The sequence below is a fragment of the Ictidomys tridecemlineatus genome, chromosome X (genome assembly GCF_052094955.1).
Source record: "Ictidomys tridecemlineatus isolate mIctTri1 chromosome X, mIctTri1.hap1, whole genome shotgun sequence".
Classification (NCBI taxonomy): domain Eukaryota; kingdom Metazoa; phylum Chordata; class Mammalia; order Rodentia; family Sciuridae; genus Ictidomys; species Ictidomys tridecemlineatus.
Window position 1 is genome coordinate 97,110,698 of NC_135493.1, and position 18,273 is coordinate 97,128,970.

An 18,273-nucleotide genomic window follows, 5' to 3' on the forward strand; every position below is an offset into this window, starting at 1 on the left:
ATGTGATTTTTTATTTGTTTGTTTTTTGGTACTGGGGATTGAACCCAGGAATGCTTTGTCACTGAGCCACATCTCCAGCCCTTTTTATTTTTTATTTTGAGACATGGTGTCACTAAAGTTTCTGAGGCTGGCTTTGAACTTGCCATCCTCCTGCCTTAGCCTCCTGAACTACTGGGATCATAGTCTTGTGCCACCACACCTGGCTCATATGATGTTTTGATATATGTATACATTGTATAACGTTAAAAACAGGGTAATCATATCAATCTCCTCAAGTATTTTTCATTATTGTGGCAAAAACATTCAAAATTTTTTCTTTGACATGTACAGCACATTATTATTATCTACAGTCACACTAGTGTGCAATACCATATCAGAACTTATTTCTCCAACTATAACTTAGTACTATTGACCACTTTTTCCTCATTCTTCTCTTATTATTTTCCACAGCCTTTGGTAGCTACTGTTCTATTCTCAACTTATATGAGATCAACTTTTTTAGATTTCATATTTGAGTGAGATAATATAGTACTTGTCTATCCATGGCTGGCTTCTTTCACTTCAAACAATGACCTTCAGTTCTACTCATGTTATAAATGACAGGATTTCGTCTTTTATTTAAGGCTGAATAGTATTCCCTTATGTATACGTACCACATTCTTTATCCATTAATCAGTTGATTCTTAGGTTGTTTCCATTTCTTAGTTTTGTGAACAGTGCTGTGATTAATATAGGAGTGGAAATGTATCCTTAATATACTGATTTTATTTCCTTTGAGTATATATATATTCAGTAGTGAGATTGCTGCATCATCTGGTAGTTCCATTTTTTTTCAAGAACCTCATTTTAAAGTTTATATGAAAAAGACACAAGATACAGAATAGCCAAAACAATGTTGAAGGAGAATATAATCAGAAAATTAACATTACCAACATGAAAACTCAACCTGAAAACTTGAATATTATAGTAATCAAGACATTATAGTACAGTATTGGAGAAAGAATAGACAAAAAGATCAGTTAATGGAATAGAGAGCTCAAAAAGTACAACTCTAGTTAACTGATCCTTGATATGATGCAAAACAATTCAATAGAGAATTCATAGTGTTTTCAACTAATATTATTGGAACAACGAAACATACACATGAAGGAAAAAAATAAATCCAGATAAAGACATTACACCTTTGACAAAAATTTAAACAGGTTGTACCAAAGAACTAAATGGAAAACTATAAAACTTCTAGAAGATAACATAGGAGAAAGACTAGTTGGCCTTGAGTTTGGCAATTAATTTTCAAATATAAAACCAAAAACATGATCTATGAAAGAAAAAATTGACAATTTGGACTTCTCTAAACATGAAATATTTTGTGGTGGCATAACAATGAGAATGTGTGTAATGTCACTGAACTGTTCACTTGAAATGTTTAAAATGTACATTTTACTATGTATATTTCACCACAAAGGAGAACCATTCCTTTCCTATATTCAAAAAATAAATCTTTGTTACATTTTATGGGTTAATCTGATAATCTTCAAAAAAGGATAAAAATCAAGTCAGAAATATAATTTTAATTAAAGTATTTCTTCTTCCTTTTCTAGTTTCTACATGAATGTTGCTTTTTAACATTTTAGTCATATTTTATTTCTCATTGACTATATTTTGAAAATAAAGAGTTTAAGAGCAAGGCAAATTTTAAAATTTTTGCTTTGCCAAACACAGTACTAAGAGAATGGAAATACAAGCCACAAACTGAAGGAAAATCTTTGCAAGACATTTATCTAATAGAGGACTTTTACAAAGGATTGTTAAAAATCAATAATAAGGAACACCCCCCCAAAAAAATCAGTTATAAAATGGGCAAAAGATCTAAATAGACTTTTCACTAAATAAAACAAGCAGATGGCAAAAATGATATTATTATTAGCCATTAATAAAATACAATTTAAAATAATAACAAAATATCACTACACACTTATCAAAGTGGCTAAAATCCAAAACATTGACAACATCAAATGATGATGAGAATGTGGACTAGCATAAACTCTGATCCATTTCTTGTGGAAATTGCAGAATAGTATAGCCATTTTGGAAGAGACTTTCTTACAAAATTAAATATGTTTTTGCCATGGGATTTAGCAATTTTATTTCTTTGTATTTTTCCAAATGATTTGAAATCTTATGTCTACACAAAAATTTGCATGTGAATGTTTATAACAACAGTATCCATAATTGCCAAAACTTGAAAGTAATCAAGATGTCCTTCAATGTACAAATAGATAAACAGATTAAGGTACATCCATACAGTAGAATATTCATCAGTGATAAAAAGAAATGAGCTATCCAGCCATGAAAAGCATGGAGTAACCTTAATGCATATTGTTAAGTGAAAGAAGCCAATCTGAAAAGATTACACATTGCATGATTCCAACTATATGACATTCTCAGAAATAGAAAACTATGGAGACAGTAAAAAGTTCAATGGCTGCCAGGGGTAGGGTGAGGAGGAAGGAAGAATGGTTAGAGCACAGGAGATATTAGGGAACTGAAACTATTCTGCATAATACTATAGTAGCTGATACATATCATTGCACAGTTGTCAAACCCTATAGAATTTGTAATACAAAAGGGAAACGGAATATAAGCGATGGATTTAAAATGTTAATAATATATCAATATTTGCTCATCAATTTTAACAATGTAGCACATTATTGTTTAATTTAATAATAGGGGAAACTGGAGGAGATGTGTTTATGAGCATTCTACTTTCTGTTGTTTTTCCAAAAACCTAAAACTGTTCAAAAGAATAAGGTCTACTGACTTTAAAAACAAAAACAACACGAAGATGGGTGGACTCCTGCTGTGGCCTTGCAACATTGATATGAATTGTGGGGAAAGCATCTGAGAGCCAAAGCCCAAGCAAATTCTAGCACCACCATCAGGCCTGGAGGCCCAATGCACTTGCATCTGACATCATCTGTGCCATTCCTGCACTTGCTTGAGCACCTCAACTACATGCCTGACATCTGGGTACTGCTTGACTAGAGTGGCTTGCTGATAGAGTTTGTGCTCCCAGGTGGTTGTGGTTTTGGCAAGGCCTTCCTGTCCTATTTTCTAGAGCCACTGTTCCCATTGAGGTAGTAAGCTGCAAAGTAGGGAGTACTCATGGTGGAGAATATGGCACCACAGCAGCTAGAGTATGAGGACTGCATCTACAGTGGAGGTCTATCTGAAACCTCTAGACATGAGGAATCCAGGCAGGTCAGGTAACTTCCCCAGGGCTATGCAACCACTAAATGACTTAGTTAGTGTGGGACTCAGGATGTAGGGCTCTCACCCTGTTGGCTAACAGTATGACCTCTGTGAAATCAAAAGCCTTCATCTGCTTTGTCGCTTGGCCCCATCCTGCCTTCTAGCTTGGCCCCACCGGCTCAGCCAAATGGAGATCTCAATTTCTGTGGCAGTGCAGAGCTCTGATCAGACATAGGGTTCTTTGTGAGCATTTTAAATGCATTAATTCTTTTAATTCATAGTAGCTTTATAAGGAGTCATTTCCATCAGAGGCAACTTAAAGTTTCATATTGAAAGTAATTCAGTTGGTACTCCCACTGTTCTACAAAATAAACAGACTGGATAAATATTCCTCATTCTTCTTATCCCAAGGACCAGGATTGAACTCAGGACCTTGACCATGCTAGATGAGCACTCTGCCTATGAGCTGAACCCCCAATCCCTCCCTCACTCTTTGACTTTCACCAATTTTCTTGGGATTGTGCCTTAGCCATGGGAAGAACAAATGGTTGAAAATCACATTAACTGCTGATGGGTGTTTCAGTTTTTGCCACCACATAAACTGTACTTGGAGAAAATAATTTACCACCTGAAAACACTGAAGAAATCATGAAGGAAAGCAAGGAATTTCACTTAGTGCTGATGTACTGTAGCTCTTTATGATATATCCAGGACACTTTAATTAAAATGTAAAGACATTTATCATAAAATCAGCACAGTAGCAACCTAAGAAAAGCAGATGGATGTTAAAAGACATAGAATGAAGATCAATATGTGGATTATTGGCGTGCTTAAAGGAAAATTTCAGAACAAATGAAAGAAAAGTAATATTTAGAGAAAGAAATGAATTTTCTTGAGCAGAAGTAAAACATTAACCTTCACATGAAAATATATTGTCATGGTCAAAGTCAAAATAACAAAAAATACTTGAATGTGAATGGCTAATATTTTGAATTTCAAAGACAAAGAATACTACAAATTTTCAGGAAGAAAAAAGAAAATATATTCATAAACGTTCAAAATCAGGCTTCTCTCGAGCATCAGAGTAACAGGATAAAAAGGGACAGTATATGTAATATGTTAAGGGAAGAAGACCACATGACTCAATAATTTTATACTGAATCATGTGTGGGCACCACAGAAATGATTTCAATTATGTATAGGCTCTGAAAATTCTACCTTCTGAAAATATTCATTTCAATTTCCAAAAAATTGAAAAAATTTTGAAGTAGAAGTACATAATAAAACTCCTGAAAGTGTGAATATTGTTTAAATATAGAAAACAAGTCTGAATAATTATTGTAAGTTTTGTTAAAAAGCATTGCAAATGTTTAAAATGATTCAAATTTTAACGCATTTAAGAAAAAAAAATTGGTTGAACATTTCTCCTCCCAAATATATGCTAATAACATGCATTTGAAAAGGGTTATGATGTTTATCTAGTAAAACATTAAGGTCATTTCATTTTGTTAAAGTTTTAACTTTATTTCTCATTTCTCTCATTTGTGAAATGTGTGATGATGTAAATGTTGAGTTCTTTATTAATGTCTAACTCTGTACTTAGAATATAAACTTATCAAAAGGATTAAGTCTTTGGTAATTTGCTAGTACCTTGAACAGTGCCTGGTATGTAGTATATACTTAGAAATATTTGCAGAATGATTTGTGGAATGAATGTGTAATTGAATGAACCTTACTTGGAAAATTCTAAATTTCCTAAGAGATTCCCAACTTTTGATGGTTCCCTGTTACTATGAGGCAAAAGTCACTCTATTAAGTTAAATATTGCTTTTTAAAAATAAAAATAAAAAAACCAAAGTCTAAAAGTGTTTCTGTAGTATGAATTGGTTGTGTCTGTAATTAGGAAGATATAATAAAATAGAAATCTATGATAAGAATGTTGGGGGGAAAATCACCATAAGTCCCTTAAAGGACAAAGATGAAAGGGAGTCGTTAAGCAACATAAAAAAGTATTAAACATTTTTCTGATTAAGTAGTGTTTCATGCTCTGACTTGAAAAAAAAAATTCTCAAGCTTTTCAGACCTGCAGAATGTTACCAGAAAACACTAGTGAAATAGAAGTTTCCATCTGGTCATGATCAATTTGTACATGGACACCATTGGGCTGGGAAAGAGTCTTGGGCACCATGACTGATCTTCTGTGATGGGAAGTTCTTCAGGACCAGGACTTTTAGGTTTTGATAGGAGTATGAAAGTGGCATTGTTATCAGTGCTGAGTCCTACTTCCCCACATGTTGAAGTTTGAACATTAGAGAAGCATGCCAAGGCAAGCATATAAAGCAGGGTTTATTTAAAAAGGGTTAACATAGACTTAAAAAGGGGGCCATAGCTGGTATCCTGGTATCCCAAGAAGTGAGGGTGTTTTGCCTTTTTCTATGTCCTAGGCTTTCTTTGTTCTGCTCTCTTCCCCTTATCTCTCTCCTTCCTGCATTTGTGACTAGGCTCAGGAGATGCTCTAGGGATGTCCAAAAGGTGAGAAGCAGATGGATGCAGGAAGGGCAGGATGGAGTAGCCCAGGACACATTAATTAACAACTTTATAACTCCCTGTAGGGAGGGACAATTCCTGGGACAGGTTACCTTAGCAATGGGTTGGAGCAGGGGCAGGTTCTTGATAAGGATGGAGTAAGGGCTCTGAAGGAATTAACATTTCAATCCCTCAGGGGACAGTCTCCAACTTCCCAGACTCATTCAGAAAAAAATAATTGGATGAACATCTCTCCTCAACTCACCTGACTCAATTTACCTATCTATACTGACTGCCTGTCTGATTATGGCTTCAGTCCCATCACAGTTCTTAGGCTATCAGGATGTTTGCACACATAGAACAAGGAACATAATACCTTCTGCAGTTAGCCTTTATTTATTTATTTATTCATTTATTTAGGACTAGGGATTGAACCTAGGGCCTTGCACATTTTAGATAAGTGTTCTAGTAGAGTCTCAGGATCATGGCCGCTAAGTACAGGGTGTTGCTGAAGTGCTGAGCATGGTGCTCAGAGCAGCGGCTTTAAGAGAGATTTCACTCAGCTTGTTAGAGCTCCTTTCACCGTTAATCTGTAGCTGATCACTTTGCCAAGCAGCAGGAAGAACAAAGAGATCGAAAAGGAGATGCTTGTTGTTGTTTGACTTCCTAATGGCTGCCATTCTTACTGGAGTGAGATGGTATCTTAGGGTGGTTTTGATTTGCATTTCTCTGACTGCTAGAGATGGTGAGCATTTTTTCATGTATTTGTTGATTGATTGTATGTCCTCCTCTGAGAAGTGTCTGTTCAGGTCCTTGGCCCATTTGTTGATTGGGTTATTTGTTTTCTTATTGTTTAATTTTTTGAGTTCTTTGTATACTCTGGATACTAGGGCTCTATCTGAAGTGTGAGGAGTAAAAATTTGTTCCCAGGATGTAGGCTATTTACCTCTCTTATTGTTTCTCTTGCTGAGAAAAAACTTTTTAGTTTGAGTAAGTCCCATTTGTTGATTCTTGTTGTTAACTCTTGTGCTATGGGTGTCCTATTAAGGAATTTGGAGCCCGACCCCACAATATGTAGATCGGAGCCAACTTTTTCTTCTATCAGACGCAGAGTCTCTGATTTGATATCAAGCTCCTTGATCCATTTTGAGTTAACTTTTGTGCATGGCGAGAGGAGGGGATTCAGTTTCATTTTGTTGCATATGGATTTCCAGTTTTCCCAACACCATTTGTTGAAGATGCTACTTCTTTGATATAATGAGAGCAACTAAGAACAGAGCAGGGAGGAAGAGCAGGAAGAAAAGATTAACATTAAACAGAGATGAGTTGGGGGGGAGAGAAAGGGAGAGAAAAGGGAAATTGAATGGAAATGGAAGGAGACCCTCATTATTATACAAAATTACATATAAGAGGTTGTGAGGGGAATGGAAAAATAAACAAGGAGAGAAATGAATTACAGTAGATAGGGTAGAGAGAGAAGATGGGAGGGGAGGGGAGGGGGGATAGTTGAGGATAGGAAAGGTAGCAGAAAACAACAGTCACTAATATGGCAGTATGTAAAAATGTGTATGTGTAACTGATGTGATTCTGCAATCTGTATTTGGGGTAAAATTGGGAGTTCATAACCCACTTGAATCTAATGTATGAAATATGATATGTCAAGAGCTTTGTAATGTTTTGAACAACCAATAAAAAAATTAAAATTAAAAAAAATAAAATTAAGGAGTCAAATTAAAAAAAAGGAATGTAAGGAGAGAGGGGTGGGGGGCGGAGATGGGGGGTGGAGAATATGAATGAGTAAGCAGTTGTTGACATTCCAAATGTTCATGGATTCTGAACTAAACTATTGTTAAACAGGTAATAAAATATCCTAGGAGATGGGAATGGGGCCTCATGGGTTTGGGAACTGGAGCCTGTCATCGAGGATGTTATTAGAAATATGTCACAATAAGTATGGTACTGACCAACCAGTAAAGCTGGAGAGGGCATGTTAGGGCCTGTGCTGTGTGAGATGCTAACTCTGTAGTGGCTGGCTCCTGAGGAAGGAGCAGGGTGGCAGGGCCAGCAGAGGGCACCTCCAGAGTGTGTAGGAAGCCTGGAACAGCCTGTTTGTGACCAGTCTGTACCTGCAGAGTGAACTAGAGTCAGCATCAGGAATTCCTCTCAGGACCACCAACATAGACCACCAGCAACTCACACAGCATCTCGTGTGGACGTGGGGGAAACATTCTGTGCTGGCAGGCAGGTGAGTAGGCTGTCTTCTCACTGTGAGAAGGAAAGGCTCTCAGCAGGAAGGGCTTTACAAGAGGAAAGGTTCCCCCCTGGGGAGATGAAGATGTGCCATCTTTAGGAGAATGAACTAGAAAAGCTTCTACTCTCCTCCAAGAAAAATGTTTCCCCTTTGTGGTAAGACCAGGACTGAAAGAAGGGCTGTCCACCCACCACCCCATCCCCCGCCCCACAGATGCAGTGTGGGGATTGCAGATTGGAGATGGGAATATGGGCAAGACTTAGCACCCTACACCCCCCACGATGGGGCATTTTGTGTGGTACACAAACCCCACAACTCTTCAGGGTGGCCCTGCTAAATCCTGACTGTACTTCTCAAGGTTATATCACTTTGTCCCCTAAGCTTACTTCTTTCTTCACGAGCATTATACCCCCACCCCATTAAATATTAAAAAGTTTAGGCTTTACACTCGTGAAAATTGATTGGGCTTTCCTTTTGCAATTCATTTTCCCTTTGGTAAATTTAACACAGGACATCAATGTAGTGAGAGAGACAGCTGGCTAAGAAGATGGCTCTGTGGCAAACAGGGTGCTTCTTTCCATGTCAGCTCCACTACCTTGAACTCAAGGTGGCCCCTCCATTCCCAGAGCAGAAGGAGAAGCAGCCAGGAATGACGTGGGGTCCTGTAGTCATTCTGCTAGCATCCTGCTGGGCGGCCTGTGGGGATCACTTGCGGAGGTAAGAAGATGACTCTGTGTCCACAGCCCATTGATTTCTTGGCCATGTTACCAGAAACTGTCAAAAGGTGCTAGTTGTGGCAAGGGCTGTTTTGTGGCCTATTCTTTTTCCTGCTGAACCTCAATTTGTCAAGGCTCCAGACAGTACATGATGACATTTAGTCACTATGATCTGGGCTGGGTTCGGGTTGTTGACTTGATTTCCATGTTAGTACATTAATATTCAGTGTAACCATTGTGCATATTTATACCAGACTATAAATCTTGGGCAATTCCAATTTCTGAAGATTTAGGACGTCTGCTTTCAGAGGTTTCAGTGATATATAGTACAAGACAAGGCTATGACAGACTCAGAGCAAGGTGGCAAGAGAATTGGTTTCCCACTAACTACCCTCAGCAGTGTCCAGCAGGTCACCTCACCCTCTGGAAATCGGTTTGGTCTCTTGCAGGTGAAATGTTTTATGACACTGTGAGTGTAAATCACACTGTCTTGAAGGCAGACTTGTAATTCTCCCAGGGCATTGTACAGCAGCACTATAATTCTTATGGGAGGGGATTGTATTACTAGCATCAAAGTCACCCTGGGCTTCCCCCAAGTATAGAGTCAACTATATAGTACAGATTCAAGATTGCTAAACCAGTCACAGTAGTGCCTAGGTACATGTCATCTCACCCACTGCACACTTGGAAGTGGTGGAACTCCTACTGATTATTTTGCTTGCATCCCCCACCCCATCACTCTACTTCACTGAACAAGGCAGGGCTCCACCTGTTTGTTCCATTCAGACCCTGCCCACCAATACCAATGCACCAATGGTGTTGGAATATTCCTAATTGACCTGTTCACATTATCTGTCAAGGCACAATAGTAAGATGATAAGGGCTCTTCCTCTTTACTGTTTACTCCCCAAGCTCAATTGCACTACAATTCTGAACATTCTGCAATCGTTTATTTTTCTGTGTTCAAATGGTAGCCACTGTATGATGATGTGATGTCTTTCCTCTCTTCCCCATTCACACAACCCTGATGAAATACGTGGCTGAAATGATGGTTTGGTATTTCTTCCCCTAGCCCTATTCATGTGCCCTGTCCTCAGTAATAACGGTGTGAGGATTTTCATGTTGATTTATTTTTTTTCCTGTTCATATCTTTTTTGGAGTTCTTCTACTGGACTCTTGAGGTAGGACTATTCTTTGTCCTTCTCACATCCTGCACCCAATTCCATCTGTGCACTGATACAGCAGGGATCACTCTCTTTCCCCTGTTTGAATTTTAGTGTGGTTATACCAGGGTACTAACTGCATAGGGCTCTTTCTACTCTTTCTATTTGCCATGTTCACATTCTAGCCCAGCTATATCTCTTTACTCATGTTCTCCTATCCTCTTTATCCTGTACACATCCTCTGAGCAGCTACACTATTACAATTATGGTTCAGGCCTGCCATTTTTTGCATGAATAACATCCACTGGCCAGTTATGGTAGTGACACTGGTGCATGGATGGGGCAGGGATCCTTCTCCTTGCCCCAGATCAAATATTGCTCAGTGACCTCTCTGAGCTAATGCTGTAGAAATCCTCTTATTTGACCTTTAACCTTCCCGGTGAACTTACACCTCCACAGTTATGGTATGGGGCTGTTCTTCCGTGCCCTGTTAATATCCCTGTGCACATTAAAACACTGAAACTATTGATCAAGATGTTTCTCTTTTCTATTCTCTGTTCACATCTCTGTGTCCTCGGCCCTGTTCCCATTCTCCTCTGATGAGAGATGATACTGCATCCTCCTCTTTACCTGTACAGTTGCACCACTACACTGAGGGCTGATAGTTGCAGGTGTTAATCTGTTTATCTCAATAATGTACCCTGTTGCATCACAGAAATGGGGCATCAGAGCTTTTTTATCTTAGCCTTGTTAACATGCCTTTCACTGTACCCTGTACTTATGGGAAAGAATTTCATTCTCTTCTACCACTCACAGACCTTGCCAATTACACTACCACACTGATAGTGCTGGGCCCCTTTTCTTTGCTGTGATCACATTTCCTGTCCAGAGTTCCCATTATATTGATGATGTTCCTACTTCCTGTACTGATCTTCCATCCTGGAACTGGTGGTGCAGGTTTCCTTCTTTCTGCACCCATAAGGTTTGGAGATTTTAATTGCTGACTTTCAGAAAGCTTCTCAAGCTATACCATTGGTCATGTGTGGGGTTCTTCTTCTTGGCCCTATTCATATCCCTTGTCTGTGGGCCCCCTACCCTGATGGTATGACTTCTCTTGGCCTTGTTCCCACCCACTTCTTAGTTATACCATTGAATTGATGGATCAGGAACTATCTATTCGGATCACTATTGCTGTCCAATTATTCCACTGCTGTGATGCTACTGCATTCTTCCTTTTTGTCTGTCTGCAACCCTGTGTAGTTCCTCCACTACACTGATGGTGAGAAGTTTCTCCCAATTTCCCTGATCACTTCTCTTCCTGCCTAGATTTACTAATTTTTGAAAGATTCGGGGAACCACCTCTTTGCATTTTCACATAGTTACACCACTGTACTTGGTGTAGGGCTTTTCCTCTTTTCCTTTTCCACATTCCCTGGCTAGATACACCACTGTATTTATTGGGAAATTCTACTGTTTGCCACATTCACATCCTCTGTCCAATTGCTATAATGAACTGATGATATAGTGTTGTGGGATTCGTATATACAGACATGGTACTATCATTTAACAGGAAGCAGTATTTATTTCCTGTTGGCATGGAACTTGTAGGACTAACATCCAAAGGCTGAGCCCCCTAATGCAGCTGGGACTTTGCCTTATATAGCCCCTGCTAGCCTCTCTCTCCACCCTCCCCACTATATACTGGCACTGGGGGTGAGGGGTCAGCAGAGTTGTGCATCTGCCTTGAGTATCTGCAGAGTTGTACAGGTGCCCAGAGTGTGCCAGGTCGCTTTCTCTTTGGCTAGGGAACTCAAGGGCACATGGTTACTGGAGTTGTGCATGCATACTGCTGTTCTGGCCACATCAAGTTGAATGTAGTTGCACCTGCGCACGTAGGTGCTAGCCGTGCCACCTCCTCTTTGAAGAAGAGGGCTTCTGCCACAGTACAACCCATTTCCTTTGCCTTTTTGCCATCTCCTGAATGAGTTCAGCACTACAATGATAGGGTGGTCCTTGTCCTTATTACATCATTGTACTCTCTTTGCATTGTTCACGTTCTATCATTACTTCATTGAGGATTTGGGGGACCTCCTCTTTATCCTGGTCATGTACCCTTCCCAGTTACTTCACTGGACTAAAGGAGGGGGGTTCATCTTTCTCCTTGACATCTTCTGTGCTGACACTCCTAAGGCAAAGTTCCTCTTCTTTTCCTCATGAACAAGACTACATATTGTTCAACTCCTTTTAAATGAAATTTCCAGAAAAGGTGTATCTATAGAAAGGTCAGTGGTGCCTGGGCTACAGGATAAGGAGTAAGAATGATTACAAGTGGACTTGAAGGGAATTTTGGAGGTGATGGAAAAGTTCTAAAACTGGATTGTGATGATTATAAGATTGTATAAATCTACCAAATATCATTGAATTGATGCTTATGATGTGTGAATTTTATGGTAAGCCAATTATACTTTAGGAAAGAAAAGGAAAGAGGAAGGGAGGAAAGGAAGGGCAGTAACAAGCAAGCAAGTGTGCTCAGAGCCAGGAGAGATTGACAGGACTTAACTGGTACCAGCAGTTACAGCAGCACTAATCCCAGTTTGTGCCTGGAAGGTGAGCATAGGGCTTGGTCCTCAAACCACAGATGGGACACAAGGGCTGTGCATGCTGTGGTCACCACTTTTCTCCCTATCAAAGAAGGTTGACTTCCACAATACCTGCTATTGGAGTTATAGACCACTTTAAGAACACAGAACTACCTATGGGACATTGTTTCTGTAACTAGGGTATCGGGGCTCTGTTTCTGTAACTGGGTTGACTGGGCTAACTGTGACTGGTTAGGCTTCCCTCCGCTTGACTGCACTCTTCCCCTTCTGTAACCTGGCTTGCTTGCATTGGCTAGACCCTCAAACATCCCTTTTGCGGTTTTCAGGCTTATAAGGAGTGCCCTTGCAATTGTTTGGGGCTGATCAGGGGAACAGCTTTATGTTCTGGTCAGCCGCCACCGGTGTGCTTCAATAAAGGCTTGATTCGATTATATGTGAGTGGTCTGGAAGTCAGTTTATGAAACCCTGGGATGAAGCTTTAACTATAACATCTGGGGGCTCTCCCAGGATCCATTTCTTCCCTACCCTCACGCCAAATTTGCCTCCAATGACGGGCCTTTGGACCTCAGCCCTGGAGTAGAGGGGAGCTCCTGAGAGACGTTCCTCAGCCTCACTCTGAGGACAACTCCAATCTATCCTAGACGCTCTGAAAAGCCTCCTGCCTGCCTGTCAGTTCTGGTGAGTCCACTCCTCTGGGGAAAAGGTCAGATTGGAGCAGCCGCTTACACCTTTCCCAAGACCAGATGAGACTTTGTCACTGTCTCCCTGGAGGCCTCCCTGTGTGACCTCATCTGTCTGTATCTGGGGGCAGGACGAGATGTTGTCTCTGTCCCACTGGAGGCCTCCCTGCGGGGCCTCATCTGTCTGGGAGCAGGACGAGTCGTGATCTCTGTCCCATTAGAGGTCTCCCTGTGTGACCTCATCAATTGTTGCTGGTCCTGTGTCTATTTTGCTATTTGTCATTTGTCCAGTGTCTGTTCACTGGCCGTTTGTCTTGTTGTGTGTTCTGCGTGGGCCCTTTTCGTGTTCTCATACCCGCTCTTCTTTCATCAGGACTCCTTTCCTCCACTGACATCATGAGGCAAGGAGGCGCTACAGAGATCTCTACCTGGACCCGTTTATCTTGTTTTCTTAACAATTTTCAGGACTTTGTCTGTTGGTTTGTTTTTGTTTGTCCCCTTTATGTTCTGTGTTAATTTCTACCTCAGTTTGTTTCTGATGGAAAAACAATGGTCAAAACAGTTTTAACTGTACTCACTACAGCTTGCATTAAAATGTAAAGTGCTGCCAACAGGACTAAAAAAATGTCAAAAGTAAAAGCTAGGGGCTGGGGATGTGGCTCAAACAGTAGCATGCTCACCTGGCATGCTTGCGGCCTGGGTTCCATCCTCAGCACCACATACAAATAAAGATGTTGTGTCCGCTGAAAACTAAAAAATAAATATTAAAAATTCTCTCTCTATATCGCTCTATCTCTCTCGCTCTCTTAAAAAAAAAAATAAAAGCTAAAGGTTAAAAAAAAAGCATTCTGGAGATTGCCTTCATTTAGGAACTGGGCTAGGTGGCCAACTGAGTAAATCACGTCAGTTCCTATAGAGGACAGATTAAAACTAAAATGTTTTATAAAATTATTATTCCTAAATTGTATAATAAAAAGCATATTTTTGTCTAGGAAATTTGGCTTTTGTCTCTCATTATTTGCAAGCATGAATAATTCCCAACTATTAAAAAATGGTTCAAAGATTTTTCAATGTCAGGCTAAAATTTGTTGGCAGCTATCCAAGAAACCAGAAAAACCAGTTTAGAATGGGACCCCAACCTGAGGGACTCTCCCAAGGAGACCAATGGAGCTGCGTCTTTGGGAAGTTCCTTCAGGAAAAAAATAAGACCCTTCATTTGTCTATGTTCCCTTAACTCTTTTCAGCTTTGATGAACAGGACCACCTCAGGAAAAAGGTCAGAAAACTTTTAAAATTCTATATTTGTTAAATTCATAATTTTGATCCAATACGCCTAGGTTAATATGTTTTTCTGATTACACTCTGCTTTATTCTAAGGCCAATTTACAAGGGTTAACTCTCAATCTAATAGGTTTTAAAAAATAAGCTACAAGGCTTTTGTTTGTTTGTTTGCTTTGTGTAGGTGCACTTGTGTACTGTCTTCATGTATTGCCATGTCTACATATAATTGGTACAAAAAACTGACATATGAGCTCATAAATTAAAATTTAAAAATGGATCCAAATACCTTTGGTTAATATGATTTTAAAGGTTCAATTTAAATTGGGAAAATAAATAAAAGTACAAATGTTTTTAAAGTTACTAATGCACAGTTTTGTTTCCAGATGGTTAAATATCTGTTGAATGTTAATGACTTTAAAGTGTCTGATATCTATTGTGTCTCAGATTTTTCTTCAACAGGAAAAAAAAGATTACTAATACTATTCAATACACTTGTCTGATACCTTGTTTTTAAAAAAGACATGTAAATCACATCTAAACGTATATGAAATTAATCATGGATGTGTTTGTTAGAGACATCTAATTATTTTACAAAGTTAAGAGGCTAACTGTTAAATATAATATCAAGTACTCTTAACTCCTTAAATTCCATAAGGTAAAATACTTAATGTTGATGTTTTCATAAATTGGTAAAATAAAAAGAAATTTGAAATTATTTTGTGTTATCATAAAAACAAGGTTACTATAAATTAAAAGTCCCAACAGGTATAATTCTACATACAAGGAGTCAAGAGGTTTCAACTGCATTTCAATTAAAGTACTGTAAATAACAAAATATTTCATCTTATTAAAATGGGTTAATTTATCTAAATTCAGAAATGTATAAGGGTTATTTCAAGGTGCAAATAGATAGAAGGATCAATGGATTAAAAATTATTAAAAGTTTCTAAATATAAAAATATATTTAGGGCCGCCCAAACCAAAGGACCTGGGGTCCACGCAGGTGCAGGGTGTAAGGGTGCAGGCCGGAGAGGGGTTCACTGTCGACGAAGAGCAGCTCTCATTCTGGTCTTAGAGGAATCTGAAAGGGAAACAAGTAGCAGGAATCTCTATTTTTTACAATAAACTGTGTTTCCACTGATGTGGAAGAGGTTGGAAGGCTTCAGACTTCCCAAGTAAGAAGCGGAAACGGAGCAGATGGAATCAAGATACAATGGAACAGAAGACAGTGATTCCAGGAATGCCTACTGTTATTCCCCCTGGACTTACTCGGGAACAAGAGAGAGCTTACATAGGTCCCTTCCCCTGAGCCCATCTGCAATAGTGAGGGGAAGCAACTTAACACCAGAGAGTTCCGTACCCGCAAAAAGCTGGAAGAGGAGCGGCACAACCTCATCACAGAGATGGTTGCCCTCAACCCTGATTTCAAGCCACCTGCAGATTATAAACCTCCAGCAACACGTGTGAGTGATAAAGTAATGATCCCTCAAGATGAGTATCCAGAAATCAACTTTGTTGGGCTACTAATTGGGCCCAGAGGGAACACCGTGAAGAATATTGAGAAGGAGTGCAACGCCAAGATCATGATCCGGGGGAAAGGGTCTGTGAAAGAAGGGATGGTTGGGCGCAAAGATGGCCAGATGTTGCCAGGGGAAGATGAACCACTTCATGCCCTAGTCACTGCCAATACAATGGAGAATGTTAAAAAGGCAGTAGAGCAGATCAGAAACATCCTGAAGCAAGGTATTGAGACCCCAGAGGACCAGAATGATCTACGGAAGATGCAGCTTCGAGAATTGGCTCGCTTGAATGGTACCCTTCGGGAAGATGATAACAGAATCTTAAGACCCTGGCAGAGCTCAGAGACCCGCAGCATTACCAATACTACAGTGTGTACCAAGTGTGGAGGAGCTGGCCACATTGCTTCAGATTGCAAGTTTCAAAGGCCTGGTGACCCCCAGTCAGCTCAGGATAAAGCACGGATGGATAAAGAATATTTGTCCTTGATGGCTGAACTTGGGGAAGCCCCTGTCCCAGCATCTGTGGGCTCCACCTCTTGGCCTGCGACCACACCCTTGGCTAGTGCACCTCGGCCTGCTGCTCCTGCCAACAACCCACCTCCACCGTCTCTCATGTCCACCACCCAGAGCCGCCCACCCTGGATGAATTCTGGCCCTTCAGAGAGTCGGCCTTATCATGGCATGCATGGAGGTGGTCCTGGCGGGCCTGGAGGTGGCCCCCACAGCTTCCCACACCCAGCCTGACAGGGGGGCATGGTGGACATCCCATGCAGCACAACCCAAATGGACCCCCACCCCCTTGGATGCAGCCACCACCACCACAGATGAACCAGGGCCCCCACCCACCTGGGCACCGTGGCCCTCCTCCAATGGATCAGTACCTGGGAAGTACGCCTGTGGGCTCTGGGGTCTATCGCCTGCATCAAGGAAAAGGTATGATGCCGCCTCCGCCTATGGGCATGATGCCGCCACCGCCGCCGCCTCCCAGTGGGCACCCCCCGCCCCCTCCCTCTGGTCCTCTTCCCCCATGGCAGCAGCAGCCTCCGCAGCAGCCTCCGCCACCCCCTCCGCCCAGCAGCAGTATGGCTTCCAGTACCCCCTTGCCATGGCAGCAAAGATCCCTCCCCGCAGCGGCGATGGCCGGATCCATTAGAGTGAGGATTTTCCGCGCCCATTGGTGACCCTTCCAGGCAGACAGCCTCAGCAGCGCCCCTGGTGGACAGGATGGTTCAGCAAAGCAGCCTGAGTTATTTTTGTGGACGGAATCGGAACACGCTGGCTCCATATCGTAAAATTTTTATTAATTTTTTTCTTTTTCCTTTGTTATTTCCTTATCTCTTCCTTTCTTCAGACTCCGACCAAGGAGATGCTCTCCCCGGTCTTCTGCTGCAATTAGAATCCTTCCCTTCTCTCCATTCCTCCTTCTCCCCCTGCCAAGGAGAGGGGAGCAAATGGTTTTAGGCACAGGCTTTGACTATTAATGTTAGGCTGAGGGGGGTCCTTTGGTTCTAAGTGTTTCAAGGGTCCATAGCCACCCCTAAAAACGTTTGTCTTAAATTTTTGAGTAGCGGTTTATCTCTGCTATCTTGTCAAAGAGACTTGTAAAGTTGCCAAAGGTGGCTTTTCATAACCATCCTGCACTCCTGCCAAGCAGTAGGGACACAGCTGAAGCCACTTTGGACTGGCCTGCCAGCCCAGAGTCTTTTCCACGCTCCCCGACCACCTAAGCTGCCACAGAATCCATTTGTTCCTCTCCTTCCTGGAAGCCTTCCTCTTTTATTTTAGTCCCGAATTTCTGAATGTTTTGCAGTATCTAGGGGTTTGAGCCCCTGGTTCTTTGTTCTGCTTCTCTCTCCGCCCCTTCCCTCTTTATGGAGTGATTATGTTGACAATAATGTGTAACGCGCGTTCTCTTCACTGGTTTATCTACAGAAATTTCTCTGGGCTTTTTTTTCGGTGTTTGATTCAACACTGCACTAAAGGGGGGTGTTCCATTGAATAAAAGAGCAGTGTGGTTTAAAATAAATAAATAATAAAAATATATTTGATGAAAAACGTTTCCAGGTAAAAAGTCTTTATGTGGTAAAGTATAATTATAATACATCTAAATAAATAAAAAAGGGCCTCATTAATATAAAGGTCTACAAATAAAAGATAAATATTAAAATGTTTATATGTAACTAAGTTGGTTACATATGAAACACAAATAATTGAAACTATTCAAGGTTGTTCCCTAAGGACAAATATTAATGTATTGATATATTTATATGTTAAAATGACAAAAA

The 18,273-nt window shown here is 40.6% G+C and overlaps 1 pseudogene across 1 annotated transcript; it reads left to right on the forward strand.

Annotated features, from left to right (window-relative positions):
• Positions 1-15,458: 15,458 nt before the first annotated feature.
• Positions 15,459-17,440, forward strand: LOC101965046 (splicing factor 1 pseudogene; annotated as a pseudogene). Its single transcript, XR_013431892.1, has 2 exons — positions 15,459-15,480; positions 15,635-17,440. The product of XR_013431892.1 is annotated as a splicing factor 1 pseudogene (transcript).
• Positions 17,441-18,273: the final 833 nt, after the last annotated feature.